Source organism: Antechinus flavipes, chromosome 2 (genome assembly GCF_016432865.1).
Source record: "Antechinus flavipes isolate AdamAnt ecotype Samford, QLD, Australia chromosome 2, AdamAnt_v2, whole genome shotgun sequence".
Classification (NCBI taxonomy): domain Eukaryota; kingdom Metazoa; phylum Chordata; class Mammalia; order Dasyuromorphia; family Dasyuridae; genus Antechinus; species Antechinus flavipes.
In genome coordinates, this window is record NC_067399.1 from 200,600,121 (window position 1) to 200,621,459 (window position 21,339).

Here is a 21,339-nt window from a genome sequence, read left to right on the forward strand (position 1 = left end):
CACCCTTGTGTTCCAAATTTATTTCTCCTTCCCCCACCTCCTCCCCTAGATAGCAAGTAATCTAATATATGTTAAATATGTACAATTCTTCTCTTGGCAATTATCATGCTGCATAAGAAAAATCAGATCAAAAATGAAAAAAATGAGAAAGAAAACAAAATGCAAGCAAACGAAAACAAAATGCAAGCAAACAAAAACAAAAAAGAGTGAAAATACTATGTAGGGATCCACACGCAATCCCCACAGTCCCTTCTCTGGGGTGCAGATGATTCTTTCTACCACAAGACCATAGGAACTGGACTGAATCACTTTGCTGTTGAAAAGAGTCACATCCACGAGAATTGATCATTATATAATCTTGCTGCTACACACATTTTTAATAGTGAGTTTTTTCACTACAAAATAGAATTGCAATAAGAAAGCATCTAGGTGCAGTGGATAGGGTTCTAGGCCTGGAATCATTAGGACCTGAATTCAAATATGGCCTCACACACTTAGGTATATGATCCTGGAAAAATCACTCAATATGTGATTCTCTATCTACTGGAGAAGGAAATAGCAAACTACCCTAGTATCTTTGCCAAGAAAACTCTATGAATTGTGTGGTAATGAGGTATCAGATACAAGTAAATTAACTGAACAATAATAAATATGTTTAAAAGATACATTATGATGTAGTTTGAGGAGTAGTATGATATAGAACTAGAAAGGTAAACAAGCAAAATTATGGTGATACTTCTCTGATAAGTTAATGACATTAGATTTCATTCAATAATAATTTAGGAATAGTTTGCATAGAAGAAAAAAAGATTTTGAATTTGAAATGACTTGGAGGGCCTAGGTTTAAATTTCAATTCTGTTATTCTTTGGCAAATGCAATTGTGGGATTTGGGGACTTTAGGCAGGTCACTTAATCTGTCCTGGCCCTCACATTTCCTAATGGCCATCTAAGGAAGTTGGACTGGAGTGACCTCTAAAGTCTCCTCTAGCTCTTAAGTAATGATTGAGTAATTAATTGTTCCCATGTTTAGACATGGATTTTTTTTTTTTTATTACTATTCCTAATAGGGCCCAAAGGATTTTAATAGATTGACATGATCAGTTCTATACATTAGAAATATTAATCTGCCATAATCATGTCAGGGAAAGAGTAGCCCCTCTCCCAGAGAGTTTGGCTAGTATCTTAGCACAGCTTAGAACCTTCAAATCAACCCCCTGGAGGGAGTTGGTGCATTGTAGGTGAAGGGCATGGTAATAGATGAACATGGAAGATGTTTGTTCCTTGATCCTGGACTACAATGAGGTTGTGTAGAAGCAATAGTGAGCCTGATCTGCCTAGTAGTGGCTCATGGTATTTCATTGTGGAGACCTAGCTTTGAGTGAAGAACTCAAGGTAATTAAATTGCAGAGACTATGACTTCTGCTAGTGAGTCATAGACTTTCAAGGAAGCATGCTTTCCTTCTTCCCTTTCCCTCTTTCTTCCTTCAGGAACTTCCTTTTCCCATTCCAGTATCATTATACATTTAACTTTCAGTTCATACAAAAATTGAAGCTCTCTTTTAATAAGTATAATTAAGATAAAGTCACTGACTTTATGTCTTATTCTTCATTTCTATCATATCTCTGCTATATAGTGAAAAGTGTAATTCATTACTTCTGAAGTCATGATTCATCATCATTGTAGTCATCAGTGTTTTGAAGTGTTTGAAATTATTTTCTTTTGCATTTCTGTTATTTCATAAAATGTTCTGGTCCTGCTTATTTTATTTTATATCAGTTCACACATAAATCTCTAGGTTTCCCTTAATCTGTGACTTTAAACATTAGTTATGCTTTAGTGATATTTTATTAAATATATACTATAATTTGTTTAGCTATTCCCCAACTGGGGATTATGTACTTTGTTTCTAATTCTTTTCTATAATTAAAAAGGTTGCTATAAATGTTTTAGTCAGCTAAATGTTATATTGCAGAGGTGTCAAAGTTTATTTCTGGAATCAGACTAAGTTGTTATTAGGAAATTTTTAAAAAATAAAAATATAGCACAACATAACTAATATTAATATAGGGTTTTCTAAGTCAATATGTGACGTCAGGGATCATTTCTTTTTGAGTGTAGTGAATTGAGTGTTGGACTTGGATTAAGGACAATCTGAGTTTTTGAATCCTGTCGCAGATACTTGCCAAAAATGTGACACTGGACAAATTAATTAATGTCAAGTGGTCTCATTTTCATCATCTGTAAATGTAATAATAGCACCTATCTTTTAGTTTTGTAGTGAGCTTTGTAAACATTAAAGTGCAATATAAAATGCTATCATCATTATCTCTTTTATGATCTTTGTCATAATTAATTCCAAGTAGTAGTTTAACTCAAAGGTCTGTACTGTTTCATGACTTTGAGGATGTAGTTTCAAATTGCTTTTCTTAATGCTTAGATCAATTCACAATGCCTCCAGAAATTCATTAGCTTCTCTTAACAATTTATCATTTACTTTTTTATCTTTGCCAGGCTAATAGGTCAGATGTTATTTTAATTGATTATATTATTTATTATTTGGAATATTTTCTTTGGTTTCTGATAACTTGTGTTTTTTGAGTGGAAAATAGTCCATTTATATTCTATACCTATTTGTCTATTGGGAAATAGCTTTGTTCTAATGTATTTATATCCATTTCTGTATATCTTAGTTATCAGATTTTTATCAGAAAAATGTCCTGCAAAGATTTTTCTCCCTGTTTTTCTTTTACTCAAAATTTATTTTAAAAGCTTCTACATTTATGTAATTAGAATTATTGGTTTTGTCTTTTTAGGATCATCTTTCACATTGTTCAAGGACTCTTCTCCTATCCATAGTTGTGAAAGGTATCTTCTTCTTTTCTCTAATTTTTTATAATACTGCTTTTAATGATCAAGTTTCTATTTGAAATTTATTGTGGTATATTGTGTGACATGTTAGCATAGACCTATATTCTGCCAGATTGCTTTCTAGTTTTCCCATCAATTTAAAAAACAAAAACAAAACAAAACTTTGCTTAATTTTATTGCAAGAGGCATCCTTTCCCAGATAGTTGTTATAGGTGGATTTATAGAACACTTTCTGCTATGGTTGAGTTTATGTGGATCTTGTTTTTACTCAGTCTACTCTATTGACTAACTTTCAGTTTTTCAACTCATATCAGTATTTATCATGGTTATTGCTTTGTAGTACAGTTTGATATCAGGTACTGCTAAACTCCTTTCATTCCTCTTTTTCTTTTTTTCATTATTTCTCTTGAGGTTCTTGATCTTATATTCCACTGGATAAATTTTGTTACAGAATTTTGTCTTGTATATAAAAGTAACTCTAAATTTTACTAGTATGACAATATATCTTTAAGTAACATTATCATTTTTGCTGTGTTGTCAAGGCTCAACTATGAACAATGTCTTTCCAATTATTTAAGACTTCCATTATTTTTGTAAAGAGTATTTGACAATTGAATTAATATAATGCCTGATATTGGCTTAGTAGGTTGACTCCCAATTATTGGCTATATTTTCTAATTATTTGAATGTAATTACTTTTTAAAAATCTGCTGGGTTTTATTCGCAGTGAATAGACAGGCTAATTTTTTTTCATTTTTACATTCTATTACTTTACTGATATTGTTTATTTGTTCAGTTGTTTTTACTGATTCTGAAGTTCTCTAACTAAACTACAGTATTATCTAGAATAATGATAACTTTGTTTTTTTTCTTTGATTATGCTTATTCTTCATTTTCTTAATCTTGTGTTTTTGTAATAGCTAACGTTTCTATAAATGTATCATAATAGGGTGGCATTAGACATCTGTGCTTTACCTTTGAATTTATTGGAAAGGCCTCTCTGTAGAATTTTTTCTACAGATAAACACAACATTTGATTTTAGATATTGGATAACATTTTAATGAAAGATCTATCCATTTTTCTTATGTTTTTAGTGTTTTAAAATAAAAGGCTATTGTATTTTTTCAAAAGTTTTCTCTATCCGTTGATATGACAGGACTTTTCATTGTTATTTAATATGGCCTATTATATTTGTAATATTCCTAAAATCGAGCCAACTTTGACTTTTTAGTTTAAATTCAATCTGAACACATAATAATTCAAAAATTGTTTCTGGAGCTTCTTTGCTAATGCCTGATTTAAAAATTTCTCATTTATCATCATTAGAGATATTGTTCTTTAGTTTTCTTTCTCTGCTTTATCTCTCCTTGGTTTAGGTATCAGGACCATATTTGTCTCATTGAAGGACTTTGGTAGGATGTCTTCTTTTTCTATTTTGGCAAATAACTTATTATAGAGTCATCAATATTTGTTTGAATGTTTGATAGAATCTGTAAATATATCTGTCATTTTCCTTTTTTTCCTTTGTTCATTCATGGCTTGCTAAGTTTCTTTTTTCTGAAATTAGGACATTTAAATTCTCTTGTTTTGTTAACTTTTTATATTTTCTTCTTTCATAAGTGATCGTTACATTTGCTATCAGTTTTGTTGGACTATAATTAGGCAAAATGGTTCCAGTAATTTCATTCATGTCATTTTATCTGTTAAAAATTCTCTTTTTCAATTTTGATTTATTCAATTCAGTTTTTCTCTTTCCTTTTTCAAGTTAGCTAATAATTTGTTATTTTATTAGCTTAAAAAAATCTGAATTTTATTTATAAATTCAGTGATTTTTTTTCAGTTTTGTCTTTTTGATTTGCAGAATTTTTATGTTTATGTTAGCTGAGGAGTTTTGATTTGTTGTTTTTCAAGCTTTCTTTTTAGTTGCACACCAAATTCATCAATCTGGTCTTTCTCTCTTTTGTTGATGAAAGTATTTAGAGAGTAAAATTTCCCTCAAGGACTGCTTTGGCTGCATCTCAAAAATTTTGGTATGTCGTCTCTTGTTGTATAACTTAATTTAAAATGATTTGTTGTTTCTGTGATTTATTATTTGATCAGCATATTCTTGAAAATTATTTACTTAGCCTCTAAATTTGAAGGCTTTTTTCAAATACCCATTTTTGATTATATTTATTGTATTGTGATGAGTAATGGATGTTTCTTATTTGCTTAAGAGTTTTTTATCCTTTAGCAAATGGTCACTTTTTTGTGTCATGCAAAACTGAGAAACATGCATTTCTTTGATTCTATTTAGTTGTCACCATCAGATCTCTAATATTTAACTTTCTTAAAATTCTGCTCAGGTTCTCATCTTTTTTCTTGTTTATCTTATGTTAGATTTTTCTAGATCTGAAGCATATATTGAAATCCCAAAGCATTAAAATTTTATTATCTATTTCTCTGTTTTTAGTAACTTTTCCTTTATCTGCCTAAGCATTATAGTTTTCCATTCATAATTATTCAATGTTGATATTTTTTCATTACTAGTGCTTCCTTTAGTTATTATGTAGTTTTCTTGTTTATCTCTTTTAAATACATTTCTTTTTAGTTTGATTTTGCCTGAGATCATGCTTTTTAATCTCTATTTTTTTGAATCACGAAACATAATAAATCCTTTTCTAGGCACTCATTCTAGGACTATGTGAATATTGAGTGCTTTGTGAATTTTTCAAATAAGGTTTTTTGGTAAGCTCTTGAAATCTGCTTTGTAATTCATTTTGCTATCTTATGTTTTATGGGCAAGTTTATCCTTTCCATATTCAGTTATGATTTTTAATTATATTTCTCCATCATACCTTCTTATTTTTCTTTTATTTTCCTCTTCCTTTCTTTCCAAAGAAGAATAATGTAAGGAAATGAAAAGGAATGGAATTAATAATAGCCACCTATAATGAAAGTGGTATGATCCTACTCATTTCCAGTCCTTTTACCAAATCTAAATCTTAAACATTGTTTCTTAGACTTTTTCCCCCCCTCACTTTTTAGATCCTGTTTTATGTTCTGTCTCCTGGAGCTATATTTTGTTATTTTTGTTACTTTTCTCTCACCAGGTTAGTCCCTGCTGCTTAAATCTCTTTTTTTTTTTTTTTTGCTCCTTGATTCCACTTGCTTCCATGTGGATTTTATTGCATTTATATGTGTGAACAAGCTTCCTTCCTTTAGTAGGTCCTTAGAGTAGGATTCTTGAAATTCCTATTTTCATGTTGTTCTAGCATATTTCAATTATAAGAAACAGGAAATTCCTCCCCTGTTTTCTTCATTTTTTCCTACTGCATTCTTTTTTCTATTTCTTCTTTTTCTTTTCTTTAAACCAGTGACTACATACAAGTTGATCTTCATTAATTATGACCCTTGAAGACAACTAGGTGCTGCAGGGACACATCTCTTCTCCTCTTTGTGGCTATCAACAGTTGATCATCATTTTTCTTTTTAGAACTTTCTCAATATAGTTAGTTAACTTTATGAGTTTTTCTTGTCTATTGTGAGTTTCTAAGGGTGTTTGGAACACTGCTATTTTTATTAGGAATTCCTGAAAGCCTTCTGATGGATTAAAAAAGTATATTTTTCTTCTCTGGATAATTATAACCAGATTTTCAAGATACTGTTCTTTTTTTTTTTTTTTTAGTCTTTTTCTTTTGCCTTTTGGCATATTATATCACTAAGATTTTCTCTCCTTTATAATACTTTATAATAATTGCAGCATAGGTTTGTTTGACCTTTACTCTGGCTCTACAATACTTGATTTCTTTGATTATTTTCATTATTTTTTTCTTTGATCTGGGAGCTGATATTTTTACATGCTTTTAATTTTCATTTTTTTTCCAGGAGATAACTGAAAGATTCTTTGTTTTCACTTTGAGCTCTAGTTTTAAGAGATTAGGACAATTTTCTTGAAAGAGGATAGCCAAATTTTTTTGTCTGGTTTTAAAAATATTATCGAGAAATAATTTTTCAGTTCACTCATTTTTGATAGTAGTTATTTTCATAATTTCTTCTAAATTTCCAATTGTTATTATAATAGGATAGGCTGCATATCCACATTTAGTCCTCATAAGTCCTGCCATTGGAAATTAGTGGCATTAGGACTCTTAGGAATCCTTAGGCAGCTTATTCCTTTATTGCAGCCATTGATTGTGTGTTTCAATATTTTTAGAAGCTGCTTGAACACTTCTTTTTCCATTTGCTGTTTTATTCCCCAACAAGACTAAGATCTTGTCTCCTTCATATCCTATTTATTGAAAGTCACATTTCTAGCAAATATGAATATCAAACAAATTTCTGTATTGATAATGTCCAAAAATGTATACCTTATTTTGTCATTTGAGCTTCTCTTTCAAGAGTTTGGTAGCATTGCTTCATCATTTGCCCTATGTAATAATGATTAGCCACTTCATTGATCATACTACTTAAATTTGTAATACTCTCCTTAATGCATTTAGAAAGAAACTGGAGATTCTAAAGTAGAGTGAAATACTGTTCTACCTACTGAACTCCTAACACAAATGTTAAGCAGTAATAGCTTCAATTATTCCATATTTTTATTTATTGATTTTTGTTAATTGCTTGTATTTTTACATCATATTCATAAAGCTGCATTTTTATTTTCTCTAGAACCAAACTTGGTCATTACAATTGCAAAGAGTTCAGGTTTTTTCCCTTCCATTCCTCCTCTTCCTCTTTTCTTTCTTTTTCCTCTTCTTTTCCTTTTTCTTATCCTTTTTCCCCTTCTCCTGTTTCTTTTCCCCTTTACTTTTCTCTTCCCCTCTTTTCTTTTCCCTTTCCTCTTTGCTTTCTACTCCTCTTTTCCCCTTTCTTTTTCCTTTTCCCCAGTCATAACTTTCATTTTTAACATCTTTACATTATTTAGAAAATGTCATTATTTTGTAGTTACCATAAACTTGAACAACTAACTTTTTACAGTTTGAGGCTGTTTGTGTCTCCAATTTTTGGTCCAGTGAAATAATCAATTTCTGGTCAAGTTCAGGTATAAGCGTCTAAAGGAAAGAAAAAAAATAACCTTAAAAAAGGCCATATCTAGCCTTAGTGCTGATTATGTAATATTTTCATTGCCTAATATCTTTTAGTATTTTCATGTTACTCTCCTTCCCCAGTGATTTGAGAATTTGTCCTTAGCTCAGATTTTAGCAATTCTGCTAGTTTCAGAATCATAATAAAATAATCTCTAGTTGCCTCCCAGCTCTAAAAAAGGGTTCTTAGTACAATTCATATCCTTCCTACTGTGAGTTTGATGATACTTTAGTCTAGAAGTGATTTTGTAAAATTGAATTTTAAATTGAAAATAATCTCAATGTAAGAAAAGTTTGGATAGAGGATGAGTTTTGCTTTGGCAGGATTTTAGCATTTTTCAAAGTGTAATTTTTTTCTGCTTCTCTTGCCAAGTTGTTTTGGCAAAATAAGAAATATCTACTTATTTGTTGTTGTTAATGAGAACAAACCAGGGTCTTGGCACTATGGCAGGTGAAATTACTAAAAAAAAGTCCATAACCACCACTCCTTTTCTCCTTTTATGTTCTCTGGTCCCTAAGCTTTTATAGTTATTTGGATTTTTTCCCTTTAGTTAGCCATCTTATAAACTGGGAATTTTGGCCACTGAACCTTCATATTTGCTATAAGCAAATTATTTGTTCTAGCCTTGAAAAATAATATTTAGGACTTTTTGTAATTAAATCAGAACTAAAAGATTTGTACAATTTCCCTTGCTAATGAAATTTATTTACAGTCAGAAGAATTGTATTAAAATCTTAATTCTGTATTAGTGTGCTTTATAAGACATAACCATTTTCTTGGCCTTCATTTCTGCATCTATAAAATGAAGGGATTGAATTAGATAACCACAAATATCCTTTCCAGTTTTAAAGTCCTGTCATCCTGAAAAGGAAATGATTATGAGTTCAAATGGTCAGAGAAAGCTTATTACTCATATGCCACGCGGCAAATCGCTTCATTGTTTTTGTCTTCACTTTGTTCATTTTAAAATTTGAGATGATGTACCATATGATCTCTAAGGTAAGTCCCTTCTGATGTTCTTGTGATATTCCTATTAGCCCATTCTGTCCCCATTTTCTCTAGTCTTTGATGAAGAAATGACAAAAACTAATCCTATTCCTGGGTTCTTGATACCAAACCCTTGCCATCTTTTCCAGGAACACTTTACTCTCCTTTGAAAAATTTTTGTTCTTTTCCTATCTACTGGTTCTTTCCTTTTTGCCAAATGTGTCCATGTCTATCCATAAAAATCTTTGCTTGATTCTTTCATCTCCTTAAATTATTATATTTTCACCTGTTTTCTAGCCATATTCATAGAAGAGTCTGTTTACTTCCCTCTATTTCTTCTCAACACCTTGCAATTTGCTTCCTGACCTCATTACCACAATAAACTCTTTCCCCAATTACCAGTGATCTTCTAATTATCAAGTCCTCTTCTTTGATACTCAAGTCTAACATTACTGGTTATTATCTTCTGCCTAAAATTTCATGATAGTTTTCCTCTTACCTGTCTGATTGCTCCTCATTCTTCTTTGCTTATGTAACCATTCATGTCCAACTACCTAATTCTGGGTCTCAGAACTTCAAAAGGTTCTGTCCTGAGCCCTGTACTTTCTCTACACTTAAGATCTCTTATGATTCAAATCCAATTCTTAACTCCTTTCTGACTCACTTTATCAAAATGTAATGTCCAAATGTGCAGTGTATAAAACTTATCAAGTCCAGGACAAAATTTGATTATCTTTCAAAACTTCCCAGCAAATCTGTCTTTTTCTCTCCCCGCCCACCAATCCTCCAATTTGATCTGGACTTGTGATTTTACTAGTGGGAGGGCAAAGGTCAGGCTGCAATATTCCTGGATGTTCCCTAAACCAAATTAAAGTACAATGGGGAAATAATTCACAAATTAAATAAAAATACAACAGGGCATAGATAATATTATTATTTTTGTTTTCTGAGTCACTATGCACCCTACAAGGGATTCAGCAGTAATCCCCATTTCTATCTAATGTTGACATAACTAATGTAGGATACTCCTGTAGTAACCTTGGAGTCATGTTCTTTCTCTCTTACCTCCTCTCACTACCAATATCCAGCCTCTTGCCAAGCCTTATTCATTCTATGTCTACACAATCTCTCCTCTTCTTACTCAAAAGCTTCTGGAAATTGCCTCTTTCTTAGATTATTGCAATAGCTTCCTAATAGATCTTCCTTTCTAAAGCTGTAAAATTCTTTCCTAAAGGACAGATCTAACCCAATAATTTCCCTGTTTAAGAAGCTACACTTCTTTCCTCTTTCTGGAGGACAAAAATTCTAGTTCTCTTATTTTGCACTTAAAAGTCCTTCACAATAGGACTCCAACCTGACATTTTCAGTCTCATTGCATAATCTTCACACAATCTGCCTTCCATCTGAACTGGCTTGACTTCTCTTCCTTGAGCACATTCCATTTTTATCTCTGCATTTGCTTTGGTTGTCCCCCATACATTCAAAAAACTTCCCATTAACCTCCACCTCTTGTCTCTTTCAAGATACAGTTCAGGAGCTTCTTCTGACAGGAGACCTTTATTGATTCCCACTGTGACTTATGTCTTTTTCATGGGAAATTAATTTGTATTTTATTTATACTATCTTGTACTTGTCCTTAGAACATAAGCTTCTGAGCACAGGTACTGTCTTTATCTTTGTATTCCTTTCCTAGGCATTTAGTATATGCTTAATATAAATGTTTGAAGGAATGTCAGAAGCTTTAATTGAGGTAAGCTCATGAAAACAATAGTGGACTAGTTTAAGGGTTGAAAGGTAAGGGGGATGGTGGAAGCAAATACATATTTAGAAAGCCCAGAATAAGGTTGAGTCAAAGACTATGTATGATGGTTTTCATAGTCATTATGCAGCCTATAGAGGGTTAAGCCCTCATTTGTATTTGAGTTTAACATTAGTAATGTAGCTTGCTCCAGTAGCAACTTTGGAATCATGTTTCCTCTATCTCACTCCTAATATCCAGTCTGTTGTCAAGGCTTATTCACCCTATTTCTATAAAATCTTTCCTCTACTCACTCACAAAGCTGTAAAAGAATGTGCATTAGGAAGGAAGAAAAGAGCTATAAAAGACTATAAAGTAATTTGATATCACTTCATGGAGACTGAAGACCTCTTTTGATGTTTTTGTTTTTGTTTTTGTTTTTTTTTTTGATGGGAATAATGAGATGAGAGCTTTGCTTTGGGGAGATTAATTTGGTGAAAATTGGGAACAGAGAGATATTATAGTTCTACAGATGATGTGCTGAATTTGCAATCAAATGCTGGCTCTGTCACTTGCTACCTTTGTGATTTTATCCCAGAAAAAATGAGGTTTTACCTGGAATCTGAGAGAAGCTGGTGGAGCTAGAAACAGAGGGAAGGGAGGTGAAAGTTCTAAGGATGGGAAACATCCAATGAAATGCATAATTTTGGTAGATGGTGAGGAACATCAAAGAAACTAAAGTCAAGGGAATGGGAGGTGTAAGGTAGAGGTGTCAAACCCAAAATAAAAGCAGATCCTTGGAACCACTTAAGAAAATCACAAATTAGCATTATCTTTGTTGTATTTCTTTGATTTCACTAAATATTTCCCAATTAAAATTTTATCTTGTTCAGAGCCCTAAGGAATTTGGCCCACAGGTAAATTTAATACCTTTGGTGTGGGGCCTAAGAAGATTAGAAAAGATTATTCAAGGCTTTTAAAAGCCAAACATTGGATTTTATATTTGATCCTGGAGGCAATTGCTGGTATCTAGAATTGATTGAATGAGGGAAAGTGGTGATGACTTAGTTGTACTTTGTCTACTTCTCTTGATTTAATTCAGGTACTAGTGGAGCTCTCTGGCTCTCATTTATCATTCCCTCAAATTTTCTTATGACCCTTTCCTTTTGACTAGCTCATTTTCTCTTCTTAGCATACATTTTTAAAGGCATTTTTCATTCCTCTTTTTCCTTGTAGTTATTCATTAAAATTATAGGCTGCTTAGGTCCAACACCTGCCTCTCCATTTCCCTCATCACTTTTAGTTTTTTGGAGTTAGATTTCTGGGTTTCATGCTTCAAAGGGAGAATATTACTATCAAAAATGTCAGCCTTTCTTGATGGGAACAGATTTGGAGCATTAAAGAAACCTTATGTCTTTTAAAAGCAGCATAATACTACTTCTTAGGATCCTTTTGGGCCCACCTAGTCCATTTAAATTGCCTATCTCATTTGTCAACTGATGGAAAAGCTGTATAGATTATTGTCCAGCTATATATGATAATTTAGCAATTGTCATTCTTTGTCCACATATTTTCTTGTATATATGATCAAGCCCTTCTCCCTCTTTCAAAAGTAACCAGTGCCTCTTAATTAGCTTTGGCATTCCATATGTCTTGGAGATGTAAACAGATCTAACTTGAGAAACTAGGAAACTTATATCCTGGTTTTATGTCTGTCACTAATCTGCCATGTGACCATAGGTAATTTATTTCCCCTTTCCAGGGCCCCAGTCACCCACTTATAAAGGGATTGGGTTGGATAGCTAAAATCCTTTTCAATTCTGAAAGCCCTTTTTCTTTTTCTTTATTATGGACATAGATGATTCTTTCAGCCTCCATAAATGAATGAATAAATATAAAGAGATTTATTAAGTCCTTACTAAGAGCCAAGTACTGGGAATACAAATAGAGAGCTCAGTTGTAAATGATTCAAAAGTCTTCAAATTCCTCAGAATGCTTCATTATAGGAGAAGGCAGGGGCTAGGAATCCCTTGAGTTCATTTCATGGTTGTCATAATTGCTTAATAGTCTCAGATGAAGGGCTAAAGGAATCTTTCTTGCAATTTCAGAGCCAAATAATCTCTAGGTATTATGCAGACATTCAGTAAAATGTAAAAAACAAGTAAAAGTTGAACAATAACAACAGATATTACAGAAAGAAAATATAGAGTTAAACAAATTGTTAGGAAAATTAGAACTAAATTAGGCACCTTCTAAATGGGATTGCTAAACTATACATATTTCCTCAGAACCAATGGCACTTTTGAAAAAATGTACTGGGGCACAGAGAAATTGCAGATAAAGGTAGAAATGCGAAACACATCTTGTATAGACCATAATGCAATAAAAATAGTAAGCAGTTTAAGGACAAAAACAAAACATAAAGATTCAAAAGAAAACTTACTAATGAAGTATTAAATAACTGAGTCAAAGAAAAGATGTTAGAAACAATTTTCTGAAATAAAATTATTGTGGTGAGACAGAGAGATTTCTAGCATATAGACAAGGCATTATTGGAATTATACAGCCCTAAAACATATGTTGACAAATTAGAGAAAAAAAATTTAATAATTGAATATTCACTTAAAAAATTAAGAACCCAACAAATAAACTCAAAACAAGAACAAAAGAGGAAATCTTGAAAATTAGAAGAGTAATAGATTGAAGTAACAATAACAAAAACAAACGTCTGCATAGTACTTTGAGATTTATAAAATACTTAACTTTTAACAAAAATGAGAGAGATAATATGTTTTGGTTTTTTTTTTTTTGGAAGTAGAATAAGGTAGCATATGGACAGTTAATTTATCATTAATGTAGCTTAAATAGGTTAAAACTAAACTAAAACTTTTAGGATACTATAAATGAATAATTTTGTGGCTGTAATTATTTTATATGTTTTCTTTTACATTATTTCATACAATTTTAATTTTTTCTCTGAATTCTTCATATTAGCCATTTCTTATACATTTTGTTACAATTATATTCCATAACATTTTTTTGCTATTCCCCAATCATTGCACACATGTATCATTTACAGTATTGTAGATCAAATGCTGAGAAGAACCTTAGATTGTATATATAATTCATCCCTCTTAGTTTATAAGTAAGAAATTTCAATCCCAGGGAAGTTAAGTGATTTGGCCAGTCTCACTCCATAATCAGTGTTCTTTCTCAGTACCACATTACCTCCTTCTAGATTTTTATCATAAATAATGTTACTATGAACACTTTCACAAATATGGTTCTTTCAGTTACAAACTTCCTTGAAATACAATCAGTCAATCGATAAACATTTATTGAATGCATACTTTGCACAGGCATTATCCTAAGGATAGATCTCATACTTCCTGGATCAATAGCTATTAATATTTTAGCAGATGTTCTGGCACAATTCCAGTGTTTTCCTGGATGCCTAAAAATAGCTAGTAATTTTATAGCACTTTAAAGTTTGCAAAGTATTTTACATATATTATCTCATTTGTTCTGCCCAGAAACTCTGTAACATATAACTATATATTAATATATAACATTATATATGATTACATAGATTACATATTATATATAATGATTATATAGAACACATATTATCCAGTGTGTAGTGATTAAATAATATGCAATCATAATTTCATCAGTAGTTAATTAGCATGCTTGTCTTTCCATTGCCCTTCTAGCAGTGCATTTTCCTATGATAGGGGCAAGAAGTTATTTTTTATTTCTCTGATTACTAATATTTTGAATATGTTTCAGGTTTGGTAATTTGTAGTTCTTATTTAGAAAGTTATTTATATTCTTTGACCAGTCCAGTAATTTGCCCACAATATCATTCAGTTCTCATAAGAAAAGAAACTCAGGAACGATATGCTAGAAGAACTGATTTAATGATAGAAAAGGCAATTTTCTTTTTAAGTCATGGGATATTACTTGTTCTTTAATGAAAAGTCATAAAGGGCCTGGTGCAATTAATGAACCCTAGGCATAAGGAAGAAGATAGGAAAATCCTTTCCAAAACAGATATTGAAAATTTTGGGAGGAAAATCTATACAAAACTAATTGAAGCTCTGTAATGTAGTGGATATCATAAGCCACAGAGTTAACAAGGGAGAGAACTTCAATGGTTAAAAAAAAAAAAAAAAGTAGTAATTCTTATTAGATGAATTGTTTCTCAAAGTTCTTGGAATGCTAACAAATGGCGCACAGACTGGAGAAAGGAAAAGAGTAAGTTCTGTCATATCCTGTCAGGAAAAGGGTCACCAGATGCCAGTAATTAGTTAAACACCCAGTCAGGGACAATGGGCTATGCGCTTAATTGAGATCCAGGCAAGCCTTAAAGCAGAAAACCTAAATTGGTTTCGACTAAGCCTTTTTTTGAATTCCTCATTTTGGGGGTTTGAGAAGAGTTAAGAAATCTGAAAGTCTCAATTTAGGAGGAGAGTACTAAATTAGGAAATGAGACTTGAGGATTGCTTGGGGATCATGGCTGTCTTCCCAAAAGCCAGACCCTCTAAGAAAGCTATCCAAGTATCTGTTGTCTGCTTGGCTTTCACTTTTCCAAGCTCAGCATTCCTGGTTTTATCAGTCACTCAGAATGGCTTGAGCTGCAGTCCTTTTAGCTCAGCACAGTGCCTGACACATAGTAAGCTCTTAATAAATGTTTCCTTGTTGATATCAGCACCTTGTGAGTGTCCTTTGACAATGTCATCTGCATGCCATTGTAAATAGGTAAACAATCATATAATTTCAGACAGCAAGAGACAGTAGAAATCATCTAGTTAGGGATTAGCAAATGAGGCCTGTGGTCCAAATCTGGCCCGCCACTTGTTTTTTTATGCCTTATGAGTCAAGAATGGTTTCTACATTATATTAGTTCAACCTCATCATTTTATAGATGAGAAAGATGGAGAAGGGGTAGAGACAGCCACATTATACTAGATAGAGTGGTGCAATAGACAAAATGCTGAGCCACAAATCAGGAAAACTCATGTTCGTGAGTTCAAATCTGGTCTCAGATACTAGCTATGCCTCCTGTGCAAGTCCCTCAACTCAGTTTGCTTAAAATTAGTTAGAGAAAAAATGACAAATCACTGTGTCTTCGACAAGAAACCCTAAGTAGAATCAGGAAGTCAGACACGACAGAAAAATGATTAAACAACAAAACTACACCACAGCTTGTCTGAACTTGTTAGTGATACAACAACTAACTACCAAACATCTAAGGTCTACTAGCATCTTTTTTTTTTTTTGTCTATTGTTTTTCCTCTAACAGCAGCCTTTCTCAGACCATATTCCATTCAAGCTTCTATTTCTTGACAAACTAGTCAAACAGTATTCTGCTACTATTTAAAAGAATTTACTTAAATTGAGCAACATTTTTATCTCTGAAAGTTTTTGCTTGCCATTCCTCCTCACCCCACTTCCCCCCACTCCTGGTTAACTATGGCCATTAGTATGTAAATTTCTGGTACTGTCTGTACTTTCTCTCCCAGGAGTTACTGTTATAGCAATGGGAAAGTCTCTTGGGTATCTTGCATTGGGTGCCAGGGTTGAGAGGGTTTTGTAAAAAGTACATCTTTGTGAGTGTCTTCTATGTGGATAACTGCCTTCTCTCCAGGACGTAATGTTTGGTCACAAGGGATTGATTCTTGTCAAAGAGGCAAACCACAGGTTATTTTTATGCCAAAAATTTCCTACATTTCTTGTCCATCCACTTCTTTAACCACATGCTGGAACAGAATTATGTTTGCAGCTATAATCGGCATGCTTAAACGCTGGTTAGGTGTGGAGTCCCAGAGTCCTCAAAATTTCTAAAATAATATTACATTACTATTGACCTTCTGAAACTTGTAAAAAATAAGATGCTTTTAGAAGAGTACTCCCTTCTTTTTCTTTTTTTAAAAAAACTATCAAGTGTTCAAAAATATCCCCAATTACATGTTTTGGGGGATGTCTGATTCATGAGTGATGATGTATGACAGGGAAGCATTCTGGCTGCTAATCCTCAAACAAAGTATCTGGTTTCTGGAACAAAATGCATCTTCAATGATATGCATACTGTATGTATGTAACTTGGAAGGGCCTTGCCTTTGAACATCCCCTTGAAGTCATAACTATATTATTGAAAATAGGCATTTCACTTGTAGATTCTGCCTCTTGTGGTTTCTCTCTGGCTCCTAAAATTTGTATTGTCTTTTATATTTTTCCTCCCTCTAAACAGTAATTGCAACCAGCCTTTCCTAGAAAAAGATGTCTGTGTGAGGGTGTAGTTTTCTTTCTCATAATAACTCATCTTAATATGCCCTCATTCTCTTTAATACTCTAGCCATCATAACATGGAATCAAGTTGGTAAATGTATTAGAATCAATAATCATGATACAAACTTCAGCTTTGCAAATTAGAAAAAGACATAACATTTCCTTTTTTATAAAATTGGGGATTATACTTACGTTATGCTTAATGTTTGTTGAATTATTGATTGACTACTAGGTATTGTAGAGAGCAAGATAGAAATTTTTATATTGTGATCCAAGCAATTTTTTCATGAATAGAGGGGCCTGAAGCAGATACAGGAAGATTAGTATACTTGTTGTTGTTCTTAACGCTATGCTTTTTTTTTTTTCCAATTATGTGTAAAGATAGTTTTTTTTCAACATTCACTTTTGTAAGATTTTATGCTCCAGATTTTTTCTCCCTCCTTTCCTTCCCTTCCTTCCATCCCAAGCAGCAAGAAATCTAAGTTTATATATATCTATATATATTTATATATATATAGATATATATACAGTTATTTAAATATATTTCCATATTAGTCATGTTATGGAAGAAGAATAAAAAGGAAAAACCATGAGAAAGAAAAAAACAACAAAAAAGTGAAAATAATATTTAATCCACATTCAATCTCCATTGTTTGAATTGTTTTAGATCATTGTATTACTGAGAAGAGCTAAGTATATCATCATAGTTGATCATCATATACCCCTGTTTCTATATACAATGTTCTTCTAGTTCCTCTCACTTTACTCAGCATCAATTCATGTAGGTCTTTCCAGGCTTTTCTGAAATTGAGAGCTAGTATATTATGACTATTTGATTCAGTATGAAAACATCTGGGTTGGACCTTTAGCTCTCTGATCATGTAGGATCTTAGAATGTAGATCTGGAAAGACCATTAAAAGTCATTAAGCCTTTATTTTATAGATGAAGAAAATGAGAGAATTGGACTGCAGTGATCCATAGAATTATAATCTAGAGCTGGAAGGCAGTTTAGGGTCTATGTAATCCAACTCTCAAATTACAGATAAAGAAATTGGAGGCCCAGGGAAGTTAAAGTGCTAAAGGTAGTAAATCTCAATATAGGGATTTGAATTCAGGTCCTTTGATTTTAGAACCCAATACTCTCTTTCACTGTTCTCTGTATTTTAGGTCTAAATCTCTAATTGATGAAATGCTATAAAAATATATTTTCTAAGCTTGCCTATCTTCCATGGCTATAATTTATGTGTTCTGCCATTTGCTTTTTCAACATGCTTTTAAATTTTAAAAAATCTATTCACCTTCTTTTTCTTGTATCAGCAATAGTTGATTATAAAATGAAAAGATACTCCTGAATGTATTTTTGAGGAAAATCTATCTTATAATGTTCAAATAACAAGAATGGCAAGAAGACAACTTCTTTGCCTGGATAAATTAGGGAAAATTATCTAGAAGTATTTTTTGTCTGTTAAGTTTTATTGACATATCAAAGGACAGCAGCACTCTAGCTGTCAAAGGAGTTACCTTTGTGGAGTTTGAGAATAATGTCTTCTCCAGGGAGCTGGACTTTGTCATTGCCCTTACCTTTGGCTATGTGCTCCATTTTGTTAGCTCATATTTCTCCTTTACATATAGCTCAAGGAATGGAAGATTTACATGTTGCAACAAGACTGATTTTCTTCTCTCCTGATATCTCTGGTATCTTTTATGCCATTCCTACACATAAATGATTCTTGGGTGGTCCTTTGGTTAGAGATGGAGTAGAGTATAGATTTTAATTGTCCTTAAGGAAAGGATCTTACTAGGTAATTCCAAGCACACTGAAATTTCAAGCCCAGCTTATAGAGCTTGACTTTCAGGTCACTCTTAACTAACAGTTTCCTTTATGCCCCAGAGGGGCAAAATGAGAGAGGGGGGGAGAGATTTGATTATTGAACTTATTTAGATAAGGGACTTCAATTTAGTATTCTCATCATATATCTAACTCCTTAGTGAATTTCACTACCCCAAGCCACAATTATTGTCGATAGTCAGAATTGGCCAGTGTAATTGTTAGTTGATTTTAGAAGTGGGTTCAATTTTAATTCCTATTCCCTATTCTAGTAGTATTCATTAATTCTGTTTGGGCCTCACATTCCCTGGTAAGATGGGTGATTGGACTAGATGATTTCAAAGCTTTCTTTCTGCTGTTTTGCTTTTAAATACTTAAAATATACCATCATTTTCTATTCAGTATGGTTTTATTCTTTCCAAAGCCTAGATAATTGATTTGCATTTGGAGGGTGATGGCAAAAGTAAGTTATTATGGTTGGTCTAACACCACTTGCCTCCACATTTTCAAGTGGTTTGTTTACTGTCTCCAAAGGAGAGGGAAAACTGAGTAATGTAATGGTCTTTCATTGTACTGTGTAATTGGCAGCTGAGTAATCTGAAAATAATTGGTCTGTATAACATCAGACTTTCTGGATTGAAAGTACTTGATAATAAGTACATGGAGGTTTTTTTTAATTTTTTAATTTAACAAGACAGCACTGGGAAAATGAATTCGTCTTTTCATGGTTACAATCAAATTTAAACTTCATGTATAACAAGGGATTTCTTGTTTAACATTTATGCAGTATATAGACTGTAAGATGTAGTTGTGTTTGCTGAATTGCTTCCTCTTTTAATCTTTGATTTACTGGATAGAAGAGGGAACAGGAATATTTTCAGAAATTAGGTGATATTAAAAAAGAAATTAAGTTGAAATGTGTATAGGAGACAAATCTGTCAGTGGATTTCATAGCACCTTATAATGCATCCTGGTAGGATGGTTCTGCTTACCAGACTTATTCTAATATATCAATCAGTGACCAAGCATTAATTTAAGTGTTTGACATATATATATGGGGATACAAGTACAAAGAAAAGCACTTCTATCCTTTAATCTACTAGAGTAAGCATTCTTAATTTTTGTTGTATCCACATTAGTAAAGCCTATGGACTCCTTCTTAAATTACTACTTTTGATGAGGAAATACTAATTTTCAGTTAAAGACTAGTAAAAATAAATATACATTTTTCCACACCCAGATTCATGGATAACAAACTCTATTCACAGAAACAATCCTTGGACTCTAGCTTGAGAACCCTTGTATCTCAGGGGATAAAATATGTCTGAGAGAGCTAAAGTCTCCCTTCTCAATTCAGCTTTTCTCTGGCTTATGAGTTTCATTAAATTTTGGCAATATAGTAATAATAAAACGCCATTAATTTGCCCAAGGAGAAGTAGATAATTGTGGTTGATATTTGGATGGATTGAGTAAGAGCCAAGAGAAAGTGTTTGACATTCTCATCTATCAGGGATATTATTATAATGTATGTTTCTTTCTACCATCCCACTGATTTTTGTAGGGATGCATGCTTTACTGATTTGTGTTTGGTATCTTGTGACAACAGTGCCATAAATCCAGTGACCCTCAAATAGATGTTTGAATGTTAGGAAGGATCAGTTCTTAACTTTCTAACCTTGAAATCTCAAAAGGATTTTGATGATACAAATTGCCCTACACATGTAGACTTTAAGCTGGAATATTTATACCTTTTTATTAACAACAAAACAAAACAAAACACCAAAGCTAAATAAAATCACAATCTGTGTTCTTTATTACATCTCCAAAGTTCTTGGTCAATCATAAAAATTGACCAAGTTCTCTTTTATGTTGGGGCATGCATGTTTCTTGTGTAATTATTCTATTCTGTTTTGAAACTTTTGACATCTTGGTCCATCTGTTGTTGAACATAAACCCTTAAAAATTACTGATTTCCTGTGCAGTGATATTTTAACCTTCTTTTATTGTGATTTGTGTATCTGTCAGCATAAATATGTTGAAGTAGATGTTGTGATATTTGCCATCCATTTGCATTAACCAGAGTCATTCTCTAAGGTCAGAAACCATTTATTAAATTAAAGTTTCTAACTATACATTGGAAATTTCTAAATGGTGCAGCCTCAATCAAATGAGACCTATTGAAGATCTTAGCTTAAAACAACTGTCTCCCATCTCATCCAGGGCTATCTCCAGTCATCTTGATCTATATCTTGCCACTGGACTCAGATGGTTCTGGAGGGAAATTGAGGCAGGTAAATATGCATAGCCTCACTCACTTAAATCCAATTCACTTGCATATTATGGCATTATCTCCCTGATATAATGAAGGACAAATAACAGCTAATATATAGACATGGTGCGATTGAATCAAAGAGAAAGCATTTATGCAAACAAGAAAAGAAAGTAGAGGAATAAAAGAAAACCATTGAAAAAAGAGAGAGAATTAGCAGTGTTATAGATTTTGAATTGTAAGGTCTGGATTCATCCCAAAAAGGCTATTTAATATCTGTAAAA

At 32.4% G+C, this 21,339-nt stretch overlaps 1 protein-coding gene across 4 annotated transcripts in view; it reads left to right on the top strand.

Moving 5' to 3' along the window:
- Positions 1-21,339, top strand: part of RNF144A (ring finger protein 144A) — a 141,361-nt gene that overhangs the window by 24,880 nt on the left and 95,142 nt on the right. For 2 of the 4 annotated variants that reach the window (XM_051976071.1, XM_051976072.1), the window contains one exon: positions 2,816-2,867. The exons of the other annotated variants lie outside the window; for them this stretch is intronic. The gene's annotated coding sequence lies outside the window, so the exon portion shown is untranslated. The remainder of the gene's footprint in view (positions 1-2,815; positions 2,868-21,339) is intronic. 4 annotated transcript variants of the gene reach the window in all.